The 10,025-nt window shown below is 35.9% G+C and overlaps 1 long non-coding RNA gene across 2 annotated transcripts in view; it reads right to left on the bottom strand.

Annotated features, from left to right (window-relative positions):
* Positions 1-476: 476 nt before the first annotated feature.
* Positions 477-10,025, bottom strand: part of LOC148109501 (uncharacterized) — a 47,992-nt gene continuing 38,443 nt past the window's right edge. For both annotated transcript variants that reach the window (XR_015725658.1, XR_015725657.1), the window contains exon 4: positions 477-668. This is a non-coding gene — a long non-coding RNA (uncharacterized LOC148109501). The remainder of the gene's footprint in view (positions 669-10,025) is intronic.

Genomic DNA, 10,025 nt, shown 5'->3' with positions numbered 1-10,025 from the left:
CCCACTGCCTCCAGGAAGAGTGAAACTTCATCCCTGTTAGGTCTCTGGGGACTCCTAATAAAGGCAAAATGTGCTCTGTCCCTGAAGACAGTTGTCTACAGGTCCTGGGATGATGGTGAATGGCCCTACTCATTGTAGGGAAAAGGTAGAAAATGATAGATAGTTTGTGGGGGGCATTTGATCTTTGGACAATTGTAGAGGAGCTTAAGCATTTTCAACATTGGACAATGATAGTGTTTTTGGACAGTGTTTTAAGCTTATGTCAACTGGCTTGCCTACTCCCAACATGTTGGGTATCTGCAGAGTATTTGGGAACATGGAATAAGAGTCCTTATTTTCTTTCTTTTTTTTTCCTATAAATAATCGTATCCTGGGGATTCAACATTTGATGGAACAGTAGTTTCATTTCTACAAAAACAAGACAAAAAGAGTTTGATAGAACAAAACCAAACAAATGCTAAGTGTACATTGGTTTATTGTAATAACAAAAGCAAAAATCCCAAAACCTATGAAGCTAATTATATCTAATACCAAAATGAGTCAAGTCAGATAAAAGGTGAGATTAGGAGCAGGGCCACCTTCCTCTACGTGTCAGGCTGATCTCCATGCAGGACCATTGGGCACCTTCACTGTCTCTGCCAGAAGTTTCTAAAAGAATACTGTAGGTTCTATAAATGAGATCACAAAACATTCTTAAATATTTGAAACATAGTTTATATATGGAGTTTTATTTCACTGTGTATGTAACTAGACCAATCAGCAGTAAATTTTAAATATAATAAACAAGAGCTATCACATTTTTCTGTTAATTCTACTAGTGTCACATTGCCAAGTTTCCGTATACAATGATAAGTACATATGAATTCATGTCCAACAATCTCAATTATAAATGGGAACATATTGTATGTTTATTAGATATAAAATTTAAAAAATATTACAGAGGTTTCATAATCATAAAAATAATTAAATTAGGAGAAACAGAAAGAAAAAATAAACCTTATGTGACAGAATAAATTAAACATGGGAGCAAAAACTCAGATTCAGATGGCATCTTTGATTACATTAGTACATGATTTTTGGTTTCAGAACCTAGGGTCTTCTTTTTTGTTTTTATTTTACTTCCAGTTAGTTAACATACAGTGTAATATTAGTTTCACGTACGCAATATAGTGATTCAAAACTTCCATATATCAGCCTGTGCTTCTCATGACAAGTGCACGCCTTAATCTTCATCACCTATTTCACCCATCCCCCACCCATCTTTCCTCTGGTATAGTATACACACACACATATATACACATACATCTATTCTTTATCCATTCATCAGTCAGTGAGCACTTGGGCTGCTTCCTTATCTTGCCTACTGTAAATAATGCTGCTATAAACATAGAGGTGTATGCATACTTTTGAATTAATGTTCTTGTATTTTTTTGGGTAAATATCCAGTAGTGGAATTGCTGGATAGTACGGTAGTTCTATTTTTAACCTTTTGAGGAAACCTCATACTGTTTTCCACAGTTGCTGTACCAGTTTGCATTCCCAACAAAGTGTATGAGGGTTCCTTTTTCTCCACAACCTGACCAACACCTGCCCTTTCTTGTGTTGTTGATTTTAACCATTCTGACAGGTATGAAGTGATATCTCGTTGCGGTTTTGATTTGCATTTCCCTGATGATAACTAATGATGAGCATCTTTTGATGTGTCCGTAGGCCATCTGGATATCTTCTTTGGAGAAATGTCTGTTCATGTGTTCTGCTCATTTTTTAATTGGATTATTTTTTGGGGGGTGTTGAGCTGTATAAGTTCCTCTACGTGTCAGGCTGATCTCAGATATATTTCGGATAATAACCCTTTATCAGATACATCATTTGCAAATATCTTCTCCCATTCAGTAGGTTGTCTTTTAGTTTTGTTGATTGTTTCCTTCACTGGGAAGAAGCTTTCTATTTTGATGTAGTTGCAATAGTTTGTTTTTGCTTTTGTTTCCCTTGCCTCAGGGGATGTATCTAGAAAGAAGTTGTGTTGAGAATGTTTACATCTATGTTCATCAGGAATATTAGCTGGTAGTTCTCTTTTTTAGTGGTGTCTTTATATGGTTTCAGTATCAGGGTAATACTGGCCTCATAGAATGAATTTGGAAGTTTTCCTTCTTTTTCTATTTTTTAAAATAATTCAAGAAGCATGGGTATTAATTCCTTTTTAAAAGTTTGGTAGAATTTATCTGTAAAGCCATCTGGTCCTGCACTTTTATTTGTTGGGAGATTTTTTTTTTTTTTAATTACTGACTCAATTTATTTGCTGGTTATCAGCTTGTTCAAATTTTCTATTTCTTCTTTTTCAGTGTTGGTAGTTTATATATTTCTAGGAATTTATCCATTTCTTCTAGGTTGTCCAATTTGTTGGCATATTGTTTCTCATAATATTCTCTTATGATTGTATTTCTATTGTACTAGCTTTATTTCTTCTCTCTTGTTTGCAACTTCATTTGAGTCCTTTCTCTTTTTTTCTTGGTAAGTCTGGCTAGAAGTTTATCAATTTTATTGACTTTTTCAAAGAATCAGCTCCTGGTTTCATTGTTCTATTGCTTTTTTTTTTTTTTTAGTTTCTGTATCATTTTTTTCTGCTCTATTCTTCATTATTTCCTTCCTTCTGCTGGTTTTAGGCTTTGTTTATTGTTCTTTTTTTAGGTCCTTTAGGTGCAAGGTTAAGTTGTTTATTTGAGATTTTTCTTGTTTCTTGAAGTAGGTCTGTACTGTTATAAACCTCTCTTACAACTGTTTTTGCTTCATCGCAGAGATTTTGGACCACTGGTTTTCATTTTTTCCATGTACTTTTTTATTTCTTCTTTATTTCCTGATTGACCCATGCATTGTTTAGTAGCATGTTATTTACCCTCCATGTATTTGTGGTCTCTCCAAATTTTTTCTTGTGGTTCACTTCCTGTGTCATTGCCATGTGGTCAGAAAAGATGCATGGTATGACTTCAATCTTCTTTTTTTGTTGAGGCAGGTTTTGTGGACTAATATGTGATCTATGCTGGATAATGTTCAGTGTGCACTCAAGAAGAATGTATATTCTGCTGTTTTAGGATCGAATGTTCTGAGTATAACTGTTAAATACATCTGTTCTAGTGAATCATTCAAAGTCATTGCTTCCTTGTTGATGTTCTGTTTAGTGGATCTGTCCATTGATGTGCATGCAATGTGAAAGTCTCCTACTATTATTGTATTATTATTGATTGGTTCCTTTATGCTTGTTATTAACAGTTTTATGTATTTGAAAGGTGGTCCCAAGCTGGGTGTATAAATATTGTTATATCTTCTTGTTGGATTGTCCTCTTTATTATTATATAGCATCCTTCTTTGTCTCTTATTACAACCTTTGTTTTAAAGTCTAGTTTGTCTGATATAAGTATTGCTACTCTGGCTTTCTTTTGACATCCATTTGCATGATAGATGTTTCTCCATCCCCTTCTCACTTTCAATCTGCAAGTGGCTGTAGGTTTAAAATGAGTCACTTGTAGGTAACGTAGATGTGTTTTGTTTTATCCATTCTGTCATCCTATGTCTTTTGATTGGAGCTTTGAGTCCATTTACATTCAAAGTAATCATTGATAAATGTATTTATTACCATTTGATTACTTGTTTTTTGGTTGTTTCTGTAGATTTTCTCTGATCCTTTCTTGTCTTTCTCTCTTTCATGTTTTCCTGTTTTTCTTTAGTGATATGTTTGGATTTCTTTTTTTTTAAATTTTATTTTTTGCATGTCTCTTTGTGGTTTTTGATATACAGTTATCATTAGGTTTGTATATAACCTCTTCTGCATATAGCAGTCTATATTAAGTTGATGGTAGTTAAGTTTGAACCCATTTTTTTCTCCTCTCCTCCCCACATTGTAGGTGTATGTTATTATATCTTATATCCCTTTTTTCCTTGACTGATTTTTTTTACAGAAATATTCATTTTTACTGCTTTTGTGTTTCCTATCTTTTTACTGTCACTTTTGGTCTTTCCTTTCCATTTAGAGAGTTCCCTATGATATTTCTTACAGGGCTGCTTTAGTGGTCACAAACTCCTTTAGTTTTGCTTATCTGGGAAACTCTTTGTTTCCTTCTATTCTGAATGATAGCCTTGATGGATAGAGTATTCTTGGATGCAGATTTTTCCCATTCACCACTTTAAACATACGACAAACTATGCCCTTCTGGCTTGCAAAGTTTCTGTTGAAAAGTCTTTTGGTAGCTTTATGGGTTTTCCCTTGTAAGTTAATGACTTCTTTTTCTTGCCGCTTTTAAGATTTTTAATATGTTTTGATGTGGGTCTGCTTTTCTTGATTTTGATGGATATCTCTGTGCCTCCTGGATCTGGATATCTATTTTCTTTCCCAGATCAGGGAAGTTTTCAGTTATTATTTCTTCATTATAAATTTTCTGCCCTCTTTTCCCTCTCTTTTTCTTCTGGAACTCCTATAATGCAAATGTTATTATGTTTAATGAAATCGCTGAGTTCCCTAAGTCTATTCTTGTTTTTTGTAATTGTTTTTCTCTCTTTTGTTCAGCTTGATTACTTTCCATTACTCTGGCCTCTAGGTCACTAATTCATTCCTCTGTTCCTTCCAGCCTGCTGTTCATTCCATCATGCATTGTTTCTTACTTCTTTTATTGAGCCCTTCATCTTTGCTATGTTATTCTTTACCTCTGGTTAACGGTCTCATTCATGTCTTCCACTCTTTTTTAAAGTCCAGTGAGTATCCTTATGATCAATGCTTTAAATTCCCTATCAAGGAGTTTACTTATATCTGTTTCACTTAGATCTCTGGCTATGGCCTTGTCCTGTTCTTCCATTTGGAATAAATTTCTCTGTCTCCTCATTTTGTCTACCTCTCTGTGTCTGCTTCTCTGTATTAAGAAAGTTAGTTGTGTCTTACATTTTTGTTAGTAGTGATTTTATGAAGAAGAGGTCCTGGGATGCCCTGCAGTGCAGGATCCCTTGTTCATCAGAACCTGGCACTTCAGGAGAGTATCCTATTTGTGTTGCTTCTGCCCTGTTCTTGTGTCTGAGTCAGTTTTCTGTTCAGTGCAGTTGTCTGCACTGACTCTGCCTGTTGTGGTCTGTGCTTGCTCTTAATCAGAACTTAGAGTCTTCTTAAAATTAATCTACTCCCTTATTTTTAAATAACTAGATTTACCTTGCTTAAGTGTTTTAAGGGGTGATGTGTACAAAGAAAGGAAGTCTAAAGAAGGTTAGAGAAGACAGCCTCTGAAAACAAGTGTCATCAACAATTTTAAGAATCTCTTTCTCAATATCACTTTTATTTCCCTTCCTTGCAGATAAACCCTAATTTTTAAAAGAAAATTAAAATAACAAAATAAAGTTCTTAGCTTACAATAATGGAGGAATAAAATTGAGTAAATATTGCTAAAGGAGTATTTAGAATGGAGCCAGGAGGACATTGAAAATTTAGGGCTTGTGCACCTTGTCTCCTGCCTCAAATTCTCAGAATTGCTGAACTCAGCTAAAAGCCAAGGCGTCTGCTGCAAGTTAGAATGGACAGAAATGGACTTTCTGCCCAGCCTAGCCCTAGCAACCAGTCATGTATAGATAGTGTAACTATAGCTGTCAGTACCAATCACATTTCATTCAAAACAACTTAAGTAAATTCCCTTTTTCCTCTTTAAAAGCTCTAGCCTCCTTTGTCTTTCTGGAGCATGCTTTTGATTTCAGTAGACTCTGTGTTTCCCAGATTGCAATACCTAAGACTCTAAATAAATGTACACATTTTATTTTGCAGCTTGCAGTCTTATCTTTTGTTGGCCTACACTCAGTTGAAGTTGACTAAAATACACTGAAACAGCACTGGACTGCTCTAAATTCATTTAAAGAGGCCAATAAAACCTCATTCTATGACTGAATGCAAAGAAATGATTTATCCTGGGAAGTAAAATAAAATTGTTGGCAAAACTGATTTGGGATTAAAAACAACCAAACGTAATTCAGCCTTGAATAACTCTTCATAAAGCTCCATGGCTCTTTATGGACACTAAAGGCAAAGTACTGAAAAACAGCTCTTTATAACTAAGATACCTTTACTCTATTAATCTAAACACTATATACACCGGTGACTCTTTTGGCTTAAGGATAGGTATAAAGATAAAATTCTTCACCTGATATTCCATGCATGGACCAAGCTGGAGTTGCTGGCTAGTCACTCATATGGACAGCATTGAAGTTCAGTGAAGTTCATGGTGATTAATACGCAAGAATATTCAGTGGCCTATAACTAACACAACTTAAGTTGACTTTGGTAACTCTCTAGGTAGGTGACCCTGAGCAAGTCACTTGTATTTATACTTTAGTTTTATTGAGTTTAAAAGTTGCTAAATTTTGAACTCTTCTATGTCACATAGGATTTGAGAGTTAATAAAAATAAAAATATTAATTATTTTTAAAATAACTTGCTGAAAAATCAAAAAGCCCAAGTATTAGCAAGATACTAAGGCATTGGCTATCCTTTTGAAATTTATTCATTCAATAAACTCTTTTTTAAAAAAACTAATGAAGTTTTGAAAATTTACAAATAAGGTTTATAACAAATGGGTAAGGTGTAAATAATAATGAATCAATGGCCATATGTCCACCATCTGTTGCAGGACAGAACATCCTGGATTCTCTCTGTTACACTGTATGAAGTAACCATTAGATGAAATTTTGCCTGTCATTTTCTAAATTTTTCTATATAGTTTCAAAAGGCATTTAGTGTTTGTGTGCCTTTAGATGTAAGGTGTCATGCTACTTTAAAGGTAGGAGTATTGGTTAGAATTATGAATAACTTTTTAAAGCGTATTCTCTAAACAATACACTTCATTTCATAATGCAAATCTTTGAAGACTGGAGGCATCCTCATGGATCTTCCTCTACTTCATAAGGAAAGTCTTTTTTTCCCCCTAATTCATTGATTTTTAATGCTGTTTCTAGGAAAATAACCCAGCACAGCTGAGCAGATTTTGGCATTTCCTAAGAAGCTGTCTATCCCTTACTAGAATTTCTCTTTTTCTTTCACCTATATTTTACAAAAAATAAGTTATTGAGGTGTGTGATGTTGTGATTTATAATAAGACATATGTATTTGTTCTGTCCAGCTTCTGGGAAAGAGCTTTTAAAACCCTTAAAATTTCCTAAGTGAGGTGAGGGATAAAAACTATCTTTTGTTACATAGAAGAGGTGATTTTTGCAAAACAACTAGGTATGAGAGCAGGTTGCCAGGGGAGTGGCATTGAGATTAGAAGGTTGGAATTTTCAATTCCATACCCCTCCCACCTTCAGAGAGGAAAGAAAGGCTGGAGTTTGAATCAATTAACAATGGTCAATGATTTAATCAATTGTGCTATATAATGAAGCTTCCATAAAAACCCAGAAGAACAGGGTTGGAGAGTTTCCAGATGGTGAACATATGGAAATTCAGGGAGAGTGGTGCCTTCAGGTAGCATGGAAGCTCTGTCTGTGCCCCTTTCCACATATTTTCCCTTCTGTATCTCTTCCATCTGGCTGTTCCTGAGTTATACCCTTTTATAATAAACCAGATAATCTGGTAAATAAAATATTTCTCTGAGTTCTATGAGGTGCTCTAGCAGATTAATCAAACCCAAAAAGTGGAATGTTGGAACCGCTGATTTAAACCAGTGGGTCGGGGCATGTGTGACAACCTGGGCCTATGATTGGCATCTACACTGGGTGATAGGGCAGGGTTATAGGACTGAACCCCTTAATTGGTGGGATCTGATGCTATTTTGAGGTAATTTCAGAATTGAATTGAATCCTGGGACACCCAGCTGGTGTTTCAGAATTACTTGGTGTGTGGGGGGAAAAAACACATAGTATAATTGGTGTGAAAATTGTAGTTTGTGTAAGTGAAGTGGAATTTGCTACACTGTCCCTAGCTCACAGAAACATGTGCTTTGAGAAGAGAAAGGATGAAAGGGTCAAGGATGAGGAATCTTTGATTCCTGGGTTGTTATGTGGTCACCAGTGGTATGATACAGCAGCTGTGTTTTGTTAGTATGATTGGTTTTATGATGAATAGGATATTCATACCCTGAAATGCCTATTACCCAAGTTAGGGTAAGTGCTGTGATTAAGGCAGCCCCTTTTGCATGGGTACCCCATGTAACTTTACTGTTACAAAAATCTAACATTTCCAGAAGCCTAATGAAATTTGCTGTCTCAGCTTTCTCACATGGGTCTTACTGATACCAAGAACATTAAATTAATTAACAAGAAAATGAGAAGAGATAAAGGGGAGAGTCAAGAGACTGACTGTACAGGGTGGAAGTCCTTAGGTACCTGTTGAGAAATGGGATGAATAAAGTAGACATCAGTGGAGCTGTGTTGATATAGCGCTATTAAAGGTTGGGAGGACTGAAGGACCCCATTTTTGTTCCCTGGCATTAAAGAGTCCTGAGTAATTTGTGCTATTTATCCTAGTTTGGAGGAATTCACACGTCGGCACAGATTCCAATGAGAACCCTGAACAGAAATCAACTGCCATGATGGTTAAGCCAATTAATCAAGGTAAAGACCTATGTAAAGGCCCAAGGCTGTATGTGCATGTGTGGATAGAATGGCTGGGGTGGGGAGAAGAGATTTTTCTGGAGCTCTCTAACACAGGAGCCCCAAGGCACTGTGATTTTGAAGTCTTAATGGGCTAAGCTTATACTGAAAATACAGAGATGCAACAGTTGATGGGATTAAGGTGAACATTTAGGTGAAAATTCATTTTTGAAAAGATTTTGTCTTTATATCTTCTTTACTAATAATATAGTATTGGGATGGATATGATGTCTGTCTGGGAGTTGCTTCTGCTACCTAATATTGTAAAACGGAAGACATGTAAGCCCACCCGCAGGCCAGTTTTAATTGGGTATACTAAATGGGAAGCACTAGAACTGCTCCCAAGCCCACATAGGTGGTTAACTTGAAACATTATAGAATGCCTGGTGGGCACAAAGAAATTACCACTTCAATTAATGATATATTAGAAGCTAGAAATAGTGGTATCAATGAATTTGTTGTCTTCTGTGACCTGTGACAAAGGTGACGGCTCATGGAGACTAACAGCAGACTACAAGGGCTGAAATAAAATTGTACCACCCACAGCTTCAGGAGCTTCAGATGTGGTCTGAACAGTACAGAAAACACAACAGGCTAACCGAGGCTGGTACTTAGTTACTGACCTCATAAATGCTTCGTTCTCTATCTCAGCCTCAGAAAAGAGACAGCTACAGTTTGCTTCACATGAGAAAGACTAATTTACTTTTACAGTAGTCCCCCTTTATCCATGGTTTTGCTTTCCACAGTTTTAGGTACTTGAGATGAACTGAGGTTCAGAAGCAGGTGGTCCTCCTTCTGACATATTTTCAGAAGGTCAATGGTAGCCTAATGCTACATCACATGCCTATGCTTCACCTCATCTCATCACATAAGCATTTTATCCTCTTACATCATCATGAGGTGAAGAGTAAGTACAGTATAATAAGATATTTGGGAGATGGAGAACAACAGTCACTTAAGTTGCAGTGTATTATTGTAATTGTTCTGTTATTATTAGTTATTGTTGTTAATCTCTTATTGTGCCTAATTTATAAATTAAACTTTTTCATAGGTATGTATATATAGGAAGAAACATAGTATATATAGGGTTTGGTACAATCCATGGTTTCAGGGCTCCACTGCGTGTCTTGGATCATATCTCCCATAATAAGGGGAGACTGCTGTATTTTGCTGCCATAGTGTTATATCAACTTAGCAATTTACTGTCGTGATTTGGTCAAAGGGATTTGAGCTTCATGCAGGTCTCAAGTGCAATAATATGCTGTATTGGTGACAGTATGATAATATCAGAAACTGAAGAGCAAGCTGGGACTGATTTGAATACAATGACGTACATGGTCAACTGGAACTGCTTAAAGCAACCAGCAAAGGTACAAGGGCCTACCCAAATGGCAAAATTCTTAGGAATAACCTGGGCA

Source organism: Ursus americanus, chromosome 9, assembly GCF_024610735.1.
Source record: "Ursus americanus isolate L20-20 chromosome 9, mUrsAme1.1.p, whole genome shotgun sequence".
Taxonomy (NCBI): Eukaryota; Metazoa; Chordata; class Mammalia; order Carnivora; family Ursidae; genus Ursus; species Ursus americanus.
This window is presented reverse-complemented; position numbering and strand designations above follow the sequence as displayed.